This window comes from Equus caballus, chromosome 4 (genome assembly GCF_041296265.1).
Source record: "Equus caballus isolate H_3958 breed thoroughbred chromosome 4, TB-T2T, whole genome shotgun sequence".
Lineage (NCBI taxonomy): Eukaryota > Metazoa > Chordata > Mammalia > Perissodactyla > Equidae > Equus > Equus caballus.
This window is the reverse complement of record NC_091687.1, coordinates 70,625,789-70,639,744: the sequence shown is the minus strand read 5'-3', so window position 1 is coordinate 70,639,744 and position 13,956 is coordinate 70,625,789. Positions and strand designations below refer to the sequence as shown.

The 13,956-nt window shown below is 41.6% G+C and overlaps 1 protein-coding gene across 24 annotated transcripts in view; it reads left to right on the top strand.

The window, feature by feature from the left end:
- ELMO1 (engulfment and cell motility 1) overlaps positions 1 to 13,956 on the top strand; it is a 523,453-nt gene that overhangs the window by 382,547 nt on the left and 126,950 nt on the right. The window contains exon 1 of one of the 24 annotated variants that reach the window (XM_005609302.4): positions 8,362 to 9,145. The exons of the other annotated variants lie outside the window; for them this stretch is intronic. The gene's annotated coding sequence lies outside the window, so the exon portion shown is untranslated. Of the gene's footprint in view, positions 1 to 8,361; positions 9,146 to 13,956 lie in introns of those variants that run through there. 24 annotated transcript variants of the gene reach the window in all.

Below are 13,956 nucleotides of genomic sequence, written 5' to 3'. Positions count from 1 at the left end.
ACAATGGTTTCTTCTGCATGATGTGAGTAATTATAGTTTTTTCTCTTTTAGTATGTTTTTAATGTTACACGTTTTCTCCACTGAACGTGTATGTTCTTACAGTCATATTTTAAAAAACAACTTAAAATACAGGGGTGCAGACCCGTCACCCAACTCCAAATGTGATCCGATCAGTATTCCTGGTCTAGAGGAAACGCTTCGACCTCAACACCCCATGTTATAAATTCAGGCTAAGTTTGTTTATTCTTCCTTGAAATAAAGCATGGGTTTGAGCCAGCTGTGCTAGCTCAGCCAGTGCCTGGCATCTTCAGCCTGAGCTTGATTGGTACTAAGACAGAAAGCCCTCTGAGGCTCCATTTGAGGAAGACTCATTAACTGGAAGGAAGTTCTGAGCAGATGTGACATCCTTGAAAAAATGAGCCAGATTGCAGACAGAGCTGGGCCCAGCACCTGGGCTGCTTGTAAAATGGGTTTCTGAAGGGGAGGTTTCAAGAGTGCTTTCCTGCACACTCTCTTTTCTCTCAGGCTGAGGATTGCAGGAGTGGGAGGAGGAAGGAATGGGAGAAAACATGAGATGAGTCACTGAGATGTTTTCAAAGATATCCTCATCTCATAACTTTATCCGTGATGTTGGGTAGAAGGACAGAGAAGTACTCAGAAGGCTTTTGTAACTTCCCTAAGCGTAAAGGTTTGCAAAAAGATTTTGTATTCCTGGCTAAGATACCAGAGACATCTAGAGATGGTATTCCTGGTGTCGTGTTAGTAAATCTGACTCTAAAGAGTTCACTGTCTCAGGGATAGCCCTGGAAAGAGACAATTATGAAATAGCGTGACATGTGCAATAGCAAAAGCCCATACATTGTACGAAAGTAATTCAAAGGAGGGAATTACATAGAGGAAGGACTTTCCATAGAAGGGTTTTAGTGTATGCGTAGAAGCTTACCAAGTGAGCAGAACAGAATTGACTGGGAAAAGACATGCAATATAACAAATACATGAAGAGAAAACAGTAAATGGAACTTTATTACTTCCAAGCTATTAAGGCTGTATTCTTGAGTTCCTAAGACTTGAAAGAAACCTGAGGCAACATGGGAAAGCACGTTATAGGCACTTCCTAAATGTTAGTTGAGTGAATAGAGGCCAATTCCTTACTTCCAAACTGGACTTTTTTGGTGAAATATGTTTTTTTAGTGTATGTACAGAACAGATGAGAGATGTCTAACACACAATAGATTCCCCAAAAATATAAGCAAGAACATTTATTCATGGTTGAACATATGTGATTATCTGAAATATTTGCTTCGCAATTCTCCTGCTTGTCACTGTGTTAAGAGAATTGTAGGCAATGCATTTTGGAAATCATGTTTCATATCTGCCTTGGGATTTCATACATGGAGGGGGAGGGATGTTGCACGTTATTGCCCTTCGAGGCCAATTTTTATTTGTATTATTAAATTAACTCCTTCCTGCAATTACTGGCTTAAAATGCAGGCAAGTACTGAGCAATAAAATAAAATTATATTTTGGTCTGAATTTAATTGCTGCACAAATTAGGTTGCAAATTTCCTTCTTTGTAAGAGTTGGGAAGAACTTGTTAATATCATTTTCCTAGGGGTCATGGTTCACATTTCAAAGCTTCCTTTAATTGGAAGTAGAATAGAGAACAATTTGAAGCAATCTGGCTCTTCCAAACTGATGATATTGAAGGACTGAATTTAAGAGCAAGCCTGGCCTTATGGTAGCAATGCTGGTACGCCATGAGTAGGCACTCTTTGAGTTGGTTTTCCTAGAAAGGACCTGGGTTGTTGGTGATATTAACTGAAACTGTGGGCACATGATGGTGATGTGATTGGCTTCTAACAAAGCCAACTTCTTTACCAATGGATATAGTAAAAATAACCAGATTTAAACAGGCCTCGCTCTAGAATTCTATGTGGTGACCCCCCTTGGTCCTAGAGGTGTTTTCATATTGTGGTTCCATATCTGGCCCTGTACAGACCTCTTGGACCCCCTTACAGGTCCTCAGACTCCTTCTGCTTTGCCTATCCCCCTCCACATCTCCAAACATGACCTCCCTGGAATTGACTGCCTAAATCTCTAGTGTCTACCTCTTCTCTGCTCCTTGCCTGGCTAGAATTGCTTCTACTTATAGTCTTGATCTTTTTGGTTTCCCTTTTGCACAGCAAACCGTCCATTCTTCCCCCTCATCCCTGGCTTATCCTATTCTGTTGCAGTGTAATCCTTCTTGTAACAGGAGACCAGGACACATAGGTTATCTGTCAACCTGTGGGCAGAAAGAGCAGAGAAAGTAAGAGCATCCAGTATTAACCATTTGATAAAACAGATTTAATCTCTACCAACTGCAATGAAATTGGTCCTCTTATTGAGAATATCAGAAACTATTTTTTTCTTGAAAGATGGAATTATTTGCATGTGAAATTGATATATGTTTCAGACTTGGTAGAGGTTTATTTATGCATTAGATCTGAAAACCAAAAAGAATGTGATTACAGCTCAGAAGCTTCCCTTTTCCTAATGGTGAAGAAACTGTTTACCACTTTACGTCATCTAAAGAATGTTATACCATTGGCCCAGCAGTTTTTTTGCCACCATATTGCCAGGACATGCTTGGCAAGGCTAAGCTGAGGATTTTGGCATTTTCATTTTTCCTTTTGGCATGATTTTTCATCAGCCTGCAATTCTGGAGTGCATTTCCCTGGTATATTTGGAAAAATCAAGCTGGCAAGATGATAAGCTCTCAGAATTTCGCCAACTATCTCTTTGAAGGCACTCAGAATTATAAGAGAAGAATTATATCAGGCCTTGCTCCTCTGACCCACAGGTTCTTCTCAGGTCAACCATTCCATTTGGTCAAGTCCATCATGCCCCAAGGACTTCCAGACCTTGACTCCCCAAGCCTATGAAAGCAAAGCATGGTCACCTGTCAGAGGTTGGTGCTCTGGAGAAGGGAAGAAGAAATGTGTGGGTTGAAGATCTGTTTATAGATAAGTTTGCATTTTATGGATATGGTTTTATTTCAGTGTATGTAGGTTTTGCTTATATTTTTAAGGGAAATACAAAAATAGTAAAGTCCAGGGAAATAAACTTCCTCATATTAATGCCTTATAAATATGAGTTACAAAGTATAACTCAACCTTAGGCTGCTATTGGAACAATCCCATCTGCTCTAGACCTTTTGCTTGTGCGAGCTCTGAGGCTATGGTGTAGTATACTGCTTGTAGTGTCCACGAACACACTTGAGTTTGAATCCAGAGTCTATCACTTACTGGATAGTGACTATAAACATACTCCTCAAATGTCATGGGTTTTAGTTTCCCTTTTTGGAAAAAGGGCATTTTTATGGTATTGGCCCATTGTAAGCACTGTATATGCACTTGCTGTTATTTTTCTCATTCTCCGACAGATGTTGAGACTATGTCACATAGAACTTAGCATCCTGGGACCTAGAGATAAAGTGACAGTATAGCAGGCTTTCTAACTTCTGCTTATGAACATCTCACCATGAGGGTGAGAAAAAGAGAAGCAGCTGTCTGCGTTTGGGGATTTTTCTATGGAATATTCTTATGATCATCTCCCCTTGGGGATAAAAAGATATGTCTAGTTGAGGTTTTGCATATGTTTTGGTTTTAAAATGTACCATGTAAAAAAAATCAGAGATAACTATACACTGATCCACCCCACGGGCTAGAGAAATCTCTGTCCAATGTCTCTTGAGTGAAATAAAGAAGTCGAACTGAGCCAACAGTAATTATGCTTCTGACCTATTAGAACAGAGTCTCTACTTCTGACCCTACACCCTTGGGAGATATAGTCTGGTTCTGTGGTCTGTGCTGGGCATATTTCTTTTAGACAGGGGTGGAAGTGAAGTCAGCGTGTGTGTGTGTGTATGTGTAGGCGCACGTGCATATGCATGTTCACATGCATGGTCAGAAAAGGAAGGTGCCCTAAGAAGGCTAAAATGTAGTTGGAGATGAGCCTTCTGCAGTACATATCCTACTTGTTTGGAATTTTCTTGAGACTCAGTTTGGCCCTAATGACCTCCCTCTTAAGAATGAATCAACCAAAGAAAAATGGGGCTCAATGTAGCCATGTCATGAGCTAAGGGGGTTATTACCATCACATTCATTGCCAGCGATGAACGTGCATCTTGATGAAATGGATGCCCAGGTTGCCGAAGTAATCCGTTTTGGACTGGGAGTTGGAAAATGGAAGGATTTGCTATTAGTGCCTCATCTCTATAACCCAGTAAGTAGAATCCCCTTCAGCACCCTTTTAAATATTCAGTATAAATTGTGCTCATTTTAGTTAAGACCTGTAGGTAGACTAAGGAAAATTTGGACAGCTAGTTTAGAAATGATTCTACAGCAGTCAATATATACAATAGTCTATATTTTCTGATCTCAAAGTACATGTCACCTAACAGAATTCTTTTTGATTTGTGAATTTATTTTAAAAGTATTACAAAGGAATATGAAACTATATCAGATTTGGTAATAACACATTTAATAAATCATGTTTATGGAAAGGAATAGAATTTAATTAGATTGAATCTGTCCCAAGACAATGCAGGATAAATGGCACCAGCAGTGCCTAACCAGAGCAGAGCCGAGAGTACAGGCTGTAACGTGGGGGTGAAATGGAAGGAGATTTCTTCTGATTTTTATTCAGATGCTCAGGGGTGATCTTTTCCTCCTGAGTTTTCTAGGTATTTGATGCCGTGCTTCCCTTCTCCTATCTGGTAGACAACAGCTAATAAATCTGAATGTGTCAGAAGTTTGATGCTATGCTCCTGATAATACATTGTGAGCTTCTGGAGTGAAAGTCCATTAGGTATATGCTTCGTATCAGTTCTTGGGGGCTTGACAAGCAGTAGTGCAACTATCAAACCAATAAAATCTGTCTCCGTTTCTTTTGAGGTTCATCCGCAGCTCTCCAAGCTCATACATACTCTTTTCATTGCGCAGTCTAGAAAGGGAAGAATACCCAATAACGGCCACGTTAACTAACCCAGTCTGTGACTCAGTAACAAAACTACTAGTCAAGATTCCATGGGAAAATTGTTTGGGTGTTTCTCCAAAGACTCTGTAGCTATTTTGTATAAAGTGGCCCTTCTGGAAATGTAGGTGAAACTGCCTATTTTTCAGAACTAAAATGGTGAACCAAAGAGCTCACTTGCTAGCTTTTGAATAGATGAGGGGGGTGGCTCAGACTGAAGGCCAACAAATACTCTCTGTCTACCTTGCAATTTTGTCTTAAAAGTGAATTTTCTAGGAAAAGCTACCTAAAGAAAATATATGGCATTTCATAGTGTCTCTGCTAATGCGTGATCTACCTATCTTACTGCTGGCAGGTCCGATAGCATCTTTAACTACCTGCTGAATCTGGTCTTTAGAAATTCAGTTGTTCTTTCTTCATATACCTGCTCATTGGCAGAGCTCCTGAGCCCCTAACTGTGTTACAGTGTCTGCCCTCAACTCTAGAATTTGCAGTCGTTCAAAGGAAGGTGACCTTGTTCCGATGTAAACAGATCCGTTGGGATGGGTTGGAGTAGTGAAACTCCTATTCTCAAGAAAGAAACACCTTTCTCCATTTTATACATTAAAGATTAACTTAGGGTTAGTCTCCTTTCCCTTTATGCAAGCGTCTCTTAGCACTGATTCTCAAACTGTCGTGTGTGTAAGAATCCATGGAGAGCTGGGGAAAATGTTCCTAGACTCCACTCCCTGAGAACCTGGTTTAGGAAGGATTCAGGAAGACCCCAGCCTTCTGCATATTGATGAGAACTCCAAATGATTCTGATCCATGTGGTCCCCATAGAACAGACTTAAAGAAACTGTAGCTAGAATCCCTCAGTTCAAACCCCGTCTCTCCCACTTTTTATCTTTGTAAACTTGGTCAAGTTACTTAACCTCCTTATGCCTCAGTTTCCTCATTCTGCATAATAGGGATAATAATAATACCTCACGGGGTTGTTGTGAGGACTAAATTTGTTAATCCAGATAAAGTGCTTATAATGCTACCTGGATTATTAATTGTTCAGTAAATGTCAACAACTAGACCAGTTCAACAGGTTATAGATGCCTTGAAATAGATTGTTTTAATCAGACTGATATCCTGTTAATATATTATGGAGATCAATTGAGGAATATATTGAGTTATGTAGGTGTTGTAGGGGGACAGGGAGTCATTTAATGGAGTTAGTTCTTCAGTGGCTTGTCATTGCTCATAGGATAACAGCCATACTCCTTAATGTGGTCTCTAGAACCCTTGAAGGTCACCCTCTGCTTGCGCTCCAAGCTCGTCTCACACCATCCTTTTAATCATTCTCACTGTGATCAGCAACATTTGGCTTCTTTTGAGTTTTCAAAGATGCCACATTCCTTCCTAGGCAGTGTGCATCTAGGCAGATCTTTGCATGTACTATTCCTTATGTCTGCGATGCTGTTCCCCTCACTTTCAATACCTTAACTTTTACTCTTCCTTTAGATCTTAGCTCAACTATCACTTCCTCTGAGATACTTTTCCTTACCTGACTAGGTCAAGTATTTTTCTTATTTGTGCTCATAGCTCTCCTTCATACCCCAATCACAGTTATACTTTAATATTTTTTGCCTCTTCCACTAGAGTCATTGTGCTGTAAGGCAAAAGCCATTTTTGTCACTTTGTTTTGTCACTAGCACTGTGTTTGACAGACAAACACTCACTAAATATTTGTTGAACAAATAATTAAATTTTGATTGAGGGAAGACCTGGTTGGAAGGACATGCTTCTGCATAAAAACATTGAGGGTTGGGGGCTGGCCCTGTGGCCAAATGGTTAAGTTTGCGCGCTCCGCTGCAGGCGGCCCAGTGTTTCGTTGGTTCGAATCCTAGGCTCGGACATGGCTCTGCTCATCAACCATGCTGAGGCAGTGTCCCACATGCCACAACTAGAAGGACCCACAACGAAGAATATACAACTATGTACTGGGGGGCTTTGGGGAGAAAAAGGAAAAAAAATAAAATCTTTAAAAAAAAAATTGAGGGTTCGGACAGTCTCAGGTGGGTGAGAGAGCAAAAGGTAGGTGTCTCTAGGCAGAGGAGAGTAGGCAGGAGAGGTTAGAGATGTTCTAGAAAGGTGGCAGAGAAAACCTGAGCTAGCCACGGCCCTGGAGGGCAGAGCTGAGAAAGATTACCAGTGTTGGATCTGGGTATATGAGAGGCAGAACCTGGGTGAGAATTTTTTCACAGGCTCACAGTGGCACAAAGAGACAAAATGGAAAACCGGGATTCAGTTTCTCAAAAGAGCAAATCCAACATCAAGACCATGGGTCAGAACTGAGCACTTGGAGGTGGATAGAAATGGGGTTTGGACTGAGAGTCAGGGAAAAAGGAGGCCCAGGGCTACTGTTTCTTATGAGACAGTGAGTGTGTGGTAAATGGATAGCTCACCTGGGCTTCAAAAGCCAGAACATGCAAAGAGCAGACCTCAGCCCCCTCCAAAACCTGGTCTGCGTCATTCATGGTCTCAGGGCACCAGGCTTGCAGAGACCTTCAGGAAACTGAGAAGGTTCTCCTTGAAATTCACAGTGATGGCACAGACAATAATTCTTTTCTCTCTAACTGAAGCCAGAATCATAGCCTTCTTTGACACTTAACTTTTTCAGTCAGAAAAGTAGAATTGAGGGCTTCCTGCAGACCCACATGTGAGATCTTCACCATCAGATCCCCCTCCTGGGTCTGACCAGGCTTGCACCCGTTTGCTGCTCAGTAGCGGCCCCTGCTGTTAAAGAGAAAAATAGGAACACATCCAGAGTCATATTAACTCTGGTCATGCAACCAGGAGACTTTGGAGCAGGCAGGGGAGGAGTCAGAGAGGATGTAAATAGGCTGAGGAAATCCCCAGGGAGATCTCCAGTGTTCAGGGCACCTGGGTGAGGTGCTAATGCCGAGACAAAGCTGAGCCCAAAGACTTTGTGCTTAAAAATCTTCCATAAGCTTCCCAGTTTAATCGCTTCATTCCAAAAGTTTGCTAGGAACCACCACAGTGCCCTCGGAGAAATGCCATTGCAAACTTTTATTTGGGGGCTTTCAGAGCTGTTAGATGACAAATATTTTAAAAGATACCGCACTAATTCTTTAAGTTAATATTACAGTAAATTTTAATTAGGAGTGGAGGCACAGGAGGGGCTGTTTGTGTTTGTTTACCTCCTGAGTAGGAATCTGAGTGTGGATCCTCCTGTGGGAACCCTGCTGGGATGCACTCTTGCATGCACGCATTTCTGGGTATGTGAGTACCCGTGGGATGCACGTGCTGTGCGTACAAAGTGAGGCGGTCACTTGACATTTCTGGACAAAAACTGTATGTGAGGAGGAGAAAGAAAGCAAACTCATAATCAAATAAAAGTAGGGAGAGGGGGAGAGAAGAGATTGCAGTTGATTATGGGTCTGGCAGCAGATGTTCTACACGAATCCAACTCGCTGCAGCCAGTCTGTTGCCATGGCAACAGAATCAGTAATTATTGAGCCCAGGAACTCCCCCCTCCTTTCTCCCAACAAGGTGGAGGCTGATGAATATGAACTATCTTCAGCCCATCACCAGCTCTTTCTTTTCCTTCTTCTTCCTTTTTTTTTTTAGTTCTTTATAAGAAAAGTCGGGGTATTGAAGGGTACCCAGAAGATGAGCTATATGTTTATTAATGAAAGAGATAGGGCACTAAAATTGAAATGAAGTTATTGTTTTTCTTTTGTGATAGTGTAAGAGAAAAGCTCTTCCTAGAAAAGCCGATGATCTCGGAAGATGCTAAATAAATGAGCAGGAGTTTCCCTGAAATGGAGGCTCCCTTTGATTGGCTGATCTTTCCGAGATTCCTGCCAATCGGAGCACCCCTGGGCTCCAGCTCCATAAACATAAGCAAAGCTACATGCTTATTCTTCTGGACTTGAAGTGTATACCATTCAAAGGTGTGCGGCGGGTCTCCATTCACATGGCTCAACTGGAAACCTATTTCATGAGCCAGCTTTTTCAGGAACCATCTGGTATTCCAGCACATTGTTCTTCTGGAGGACGACTCTAAGACATTTGGTGGTAATAGCAGCTTAGAAGCAGTATTTGTAGTTGGGAAAGATGGACTTACAGGAGCTTGGTGAGTAAACCTCAGTCTTACACATCTGTCCGCTGCTATTAGCAGCCTGGGCTAAGATGTAGCTTTGTCCTATTCTCTGCCGAGAAAACTACGAATTGTAGCAAGCACATGGAAGAACAGGCATTTTAGGGTTTCTGTGATGTGTAAGCTTCTGTATTCCAAAGGCTGCATGCATTGCTTGGGTATGATCGGATTTGTAGTTGACTGTGTATTATACTGGGACATTGGTTTGTCTAGTTAGGATTAGTGTGAGGAGCAGAGTTTTGCTTTATCTCCCTGGATATTGATTCATTTCAAAAGAAGATGCTTTTAAAACTAAATTAATAAGAGTCAACCCTGTGCATTGCTGGGAAGAGAGAGAAAGGTGCAGACACGGAGCCAAGCCATGAGCTGCCTGATTGTGTTGTTGGTATTTGCATTGTGTAGAGAGATGTTATTACAATGATCTGTCAAATACTTCAGACGCCCAGCCACAGAAAGAAGCATCTCTTCTGCGTGCGCTGCTGTTCTCGGCTTGGGAAGTGTGCGACTGAGCCAGGTCGTGTCCCTTCCTTCTTTCATGAAACCAGTCTCTAAATTGAAATATGTTCTCTCTCTTTTTAAAAATGAATTGCAAAGATGAGTTGAAGTGCAATCAGAGATATTTTAGCTGTCACAAACCATGCTTTGAAATGACTCTCTCTTGCATTTGCATCCTTTTAAACCTCTGAAAACCAGAGAGGGTTTGCAAAGTTATATTCAGGGATTGGCCCCTTGCCAGAGGAGGGATGCCCTGAGCTATTGCTTTGCTCCCTGGGGTTTAATTTTCTGACACTGCTGATGAAATTCTCAATTTCATTGGATAGAAGCCGAAAAATAAGAAAGCAATACTGCAAACAGGCAATGGAGGGATGGCGTAGGGAAGGAGAAACTCTTTGCCATTAGGGACCCTTCTAGCTGCAAACTCAAAAATATACGTGGCGAGACAGAACTCAAGCACAGTGTAGGATTCCAGAGGAACTGTAATCCTCCGAACATGGAGAGGAGAGGCGTTGCCGTGGGCTTGGGTACAGAGACAGGAGACTGAACTTGGGGCTTCCATCTCCGCCTAAGAACCTCTCCCCAGCATCTCTGTCTGCTGATTTTGAGGCTTCATCACTGTTACTTTTATAAAAATGTGATTTTTTCCATCCTAAGTGCCAGGGAGACTGAGAGCATGTTTGGTGTCTTCTATTTACAGTCCACTTGGATTCAAATAACAGAGAGAGGAAAAGAGAAAAAAGCATGATCATCTGGTTCATAAATAAATGCACGTGAAATAGTTGTACATGGGAAATCTCATTGGCTTGTCCTTTAAAACAATGTCCTTTTGACAGAAGAGTGCTGTGGGTCTTCACGTGGCTCTAGAATGAAATTTGCTGTGTCCTAAATGGGATCTGTGATGAATGGGTAAAGAAACAAAAGAGCTAGGAAGGTTTTGCCTGTGGAAGACTTGAAGTCAGGGTTAGGGTGATCAGGTGTTGGGGAGAGACCTTCTACTCTTGTGACCAGTAAAGAAGTGGGGCTGACACTGCAGGAGGAGGTGGAGAGTTTCTCAAGTGTGGGTGACAGAATATAATACAGGGGAAACCTGATCACTTGACTGGGTCAGTGACCTGTTTGTTAGCTGAAGGCCTCTCTGGGAATGTAGGCTGTCCTCTGATCCCAAGAGGCTCGAGATGGTGTGCTAAATTGAGAATGCCACCTGATCAGAGGCAAGTGTATACGTGTAGACTCTCCCTGCTGCTTCTCCCTCCTCGATACCCTTTGATACATGCACAATTTTGAGGAAGTCTGGTTTCTAGTGGATGTGCATGAAGTGACAGTCATCTTATTAAAATGACTCTCCATCCTCTTTTGGTCTCTTCTCTCCCCAAGTAGTGTTACTTTACATGAGTGAAGTGCTGGCACCTGTTGGCAAGAATGAGAGAAGAAACAGCCTTTTATGGAAGCAGTAAAAATGTAAAAAAAAAAAAAAAAAAATTGAGTAGTTATTAACTTATTTTTGGATCATGGATGTCTAGAATTTAAAAGCTATGAAACTCTCCCCTGGCCCTAAGAAAATACATTTATGCATAATAATATAACACTTTGATGGCAGCCCATTTCAGGATCAAGCAGAATCTCTGTCCTGGGTGAGTAGGCAAGAATTTATTATAGCCTCAAGTTCATTATCTCCTTTTTGCCAATGAGTCCACTGCCCTAGCCCCATCCCAGACACCTGCTGCCTAAGCTGCAGCTTCAGTACCCAAATGAGGTCCTGGGCATTTTCACCCAAGGCTCCGATTAAGAAGTCTTGGAAATGACTCTAGAACATGGTGGTTTTCTCACTCCTGAGCTTGGAAGGTTGGTGAAACTAGAGTTATGGGACTTGAAATGAAATAACAGAGAGAGGAAAAGAGAAAGAAGCATGATCATCTGGTTCATAAATAAATGCACGTGAAATAATTGTACATGGGAAATCTCATTGGCTTGTCCTTTAAAACAATGTCCTTTTGACAGAAGAGTGCTGTGGGTCTTCACGTGGCTCTAGAATGGTACTCTTTCAGGTACCAGAATTAACTGCACCCTTGTATCTGTTCTGTTCACTCCTGAGAGAGAAAGCTTCTTCCCACTGCCTCTTCCTGGCATTTGTAGCATGTGGGACACATTAGAAACATAAATGTGAAGATAATGAAAAATGCTTCCCTTAGACTCTCAGGTGACCATAGAGTTGCTCAATATAAGTCAAAGTGAATATCAATGTGTTGAATCTTGGGGCCGGCCCGGTGGTGCAGCAGTTAAGTTCACATGTTCTGCTTCGGTGGCCGGGGTTTCACTGGTTCGGATCCTGGGTGCAGACCTACACTTGTCAAACCATGCTGTGGCAGGCGTCCCACATGTAAAGTAGAGGAAGATGGGCATGGATGTTAGTTCAGGGCCAGTCTTCCTCAGCAAAAAAGAGGAGGATTGGTGGCAGATGTTAGCTCAGGGCTGATCTTCCTCAAAAAAAAAAAAAAAAAATTGTTGAATCGAATCCCTGAAATTCAGCATGGAGAGTTAGAATGATAGAATTCCTCAGTTCTCCCAGCAATTGGAATCAAATCAGTCACCACAGGAATAGCTAACCTGCCTTGAGCATTGCTGTGTGCCAGGCACTGTTTAGTACATTTTCTGTAGATGTAATGACTCACTGAATCTTGACAACAGCCTCAACAGGACTATTTGTATACTATTTTCTAGATAAGAAAATTGACTCATCAAAATAATAAAGAACTTACCCATGTTTATCCGGCAGGAGCTGGCAAGTGCTTGGTGTTTCCACACCTGTTGATTGACTTGTTTGCTGCATTCATGGATGGGAGGGAAGAGTATGAGTGGGGAAGGGGAAGAAGGAGAAGGAGACAGCTATCAGTCTGTCTAGTGGAGTCAGGCCACAGGGAATTGAATTAAACAGTCATCGCAATAATTAAAGTTAAATCAGAAAGGCCTTTTGGGGTGGTTGGGTGAATTATTAATAATGCCACTTAGGAAAAGAAGTTTGAGCTAAGTAAAAACTCATCACCAAAATGCCCCATTTGTTCGCCCCCTCATGTTACTGTGTGATGCACCACCTCATTCTGCATAGCGTTTATTTGACTGGTATGAACTGTGTCAATTTCTGTATGAGAGGAGCTCCTCCTGGCCCATCTGTGAGAGATAGAAGGTCACCAGTTCCATGGCTGCCCTTTGTTTGCATTTGCCAGGAATGATTTGCAGTTGCCATAGCAATGGTTGAGGGTCACGAAGGGCCAGGAACAACAGGGCAGCCGGTTTGGGGGTGTGCGTGATCCACAGTGGCTGTGAGAATCACCAGGACTACCACGCTTTCTGAAGACCTTGTAAACAGGAGTGACAGGTCCATCTCAGAAAGAGATTCCAGGTAGTGACAGTGGACATATATTGATGGAGCAACTGAAGACTTGGAAGATTCAGCCTAGAAATCAAGTGACATGGTTTTTTAAACCGTGCTCCTCAGAGTTGGGGGCATTGACGGGACTATGCTAATGTGGAGCAGGGGGCATGTGAATCCTCCACTCCCACTTCAACCAGAGCATCTCCATTCCTACCTGTTTGATAAACTGGCCTTCCCACTGAAGACTTATTAATGAAAAACGTAAAGGGGTGGGGGTTAGTCTGCTCCAAGGGAAAAGAAAAACTAGTGATCGCCTCAGAATTTCCCATGTGACGTATAAAGAAATGGAAGACCAGAGCACGTAAGCAAGATCACATTGCTAGACGGAAAAGGAATCTACAGGGGTCTTAGTAGCAGGTTTTAAAAACATGCATTATTTTCTATACATGCCTAATATTATGTGCTTCCTACTATTACACTCGGTATGTGTATGTGTAGAAGATAATTTTAATAACTATTCAAAAAATAATGTCCTCCAAGGATAATATGGCAGATCTCTTTCTAAACCAGCACAGTCTAGTGGAAATATAATGCAAATTATGTGTGTAATTTCAATTATTTTGATAGTCACATTAAAAAAGTTTTTTTTAAAGTCTGTTAGTTTTAATAATATATATTATTTAATCTAGTATGTCCAAAAAATTATCGTTTCAATATGTGACTACTGCAAAATTATTAACAAAATATTCATATTCAATTTTTTATGTTAAGTTTGAAATCTGATGTATTCTATGTTTACAGCACAACTCAATTTGGATACTTAATTTTCACAGGAAATCTGTATTTAGATTTCATAAAATTTGTAGTTAAAAAAGTAGATTCATCTATGCAAGTTGTTCCAAACATACTTAAAAGTTTC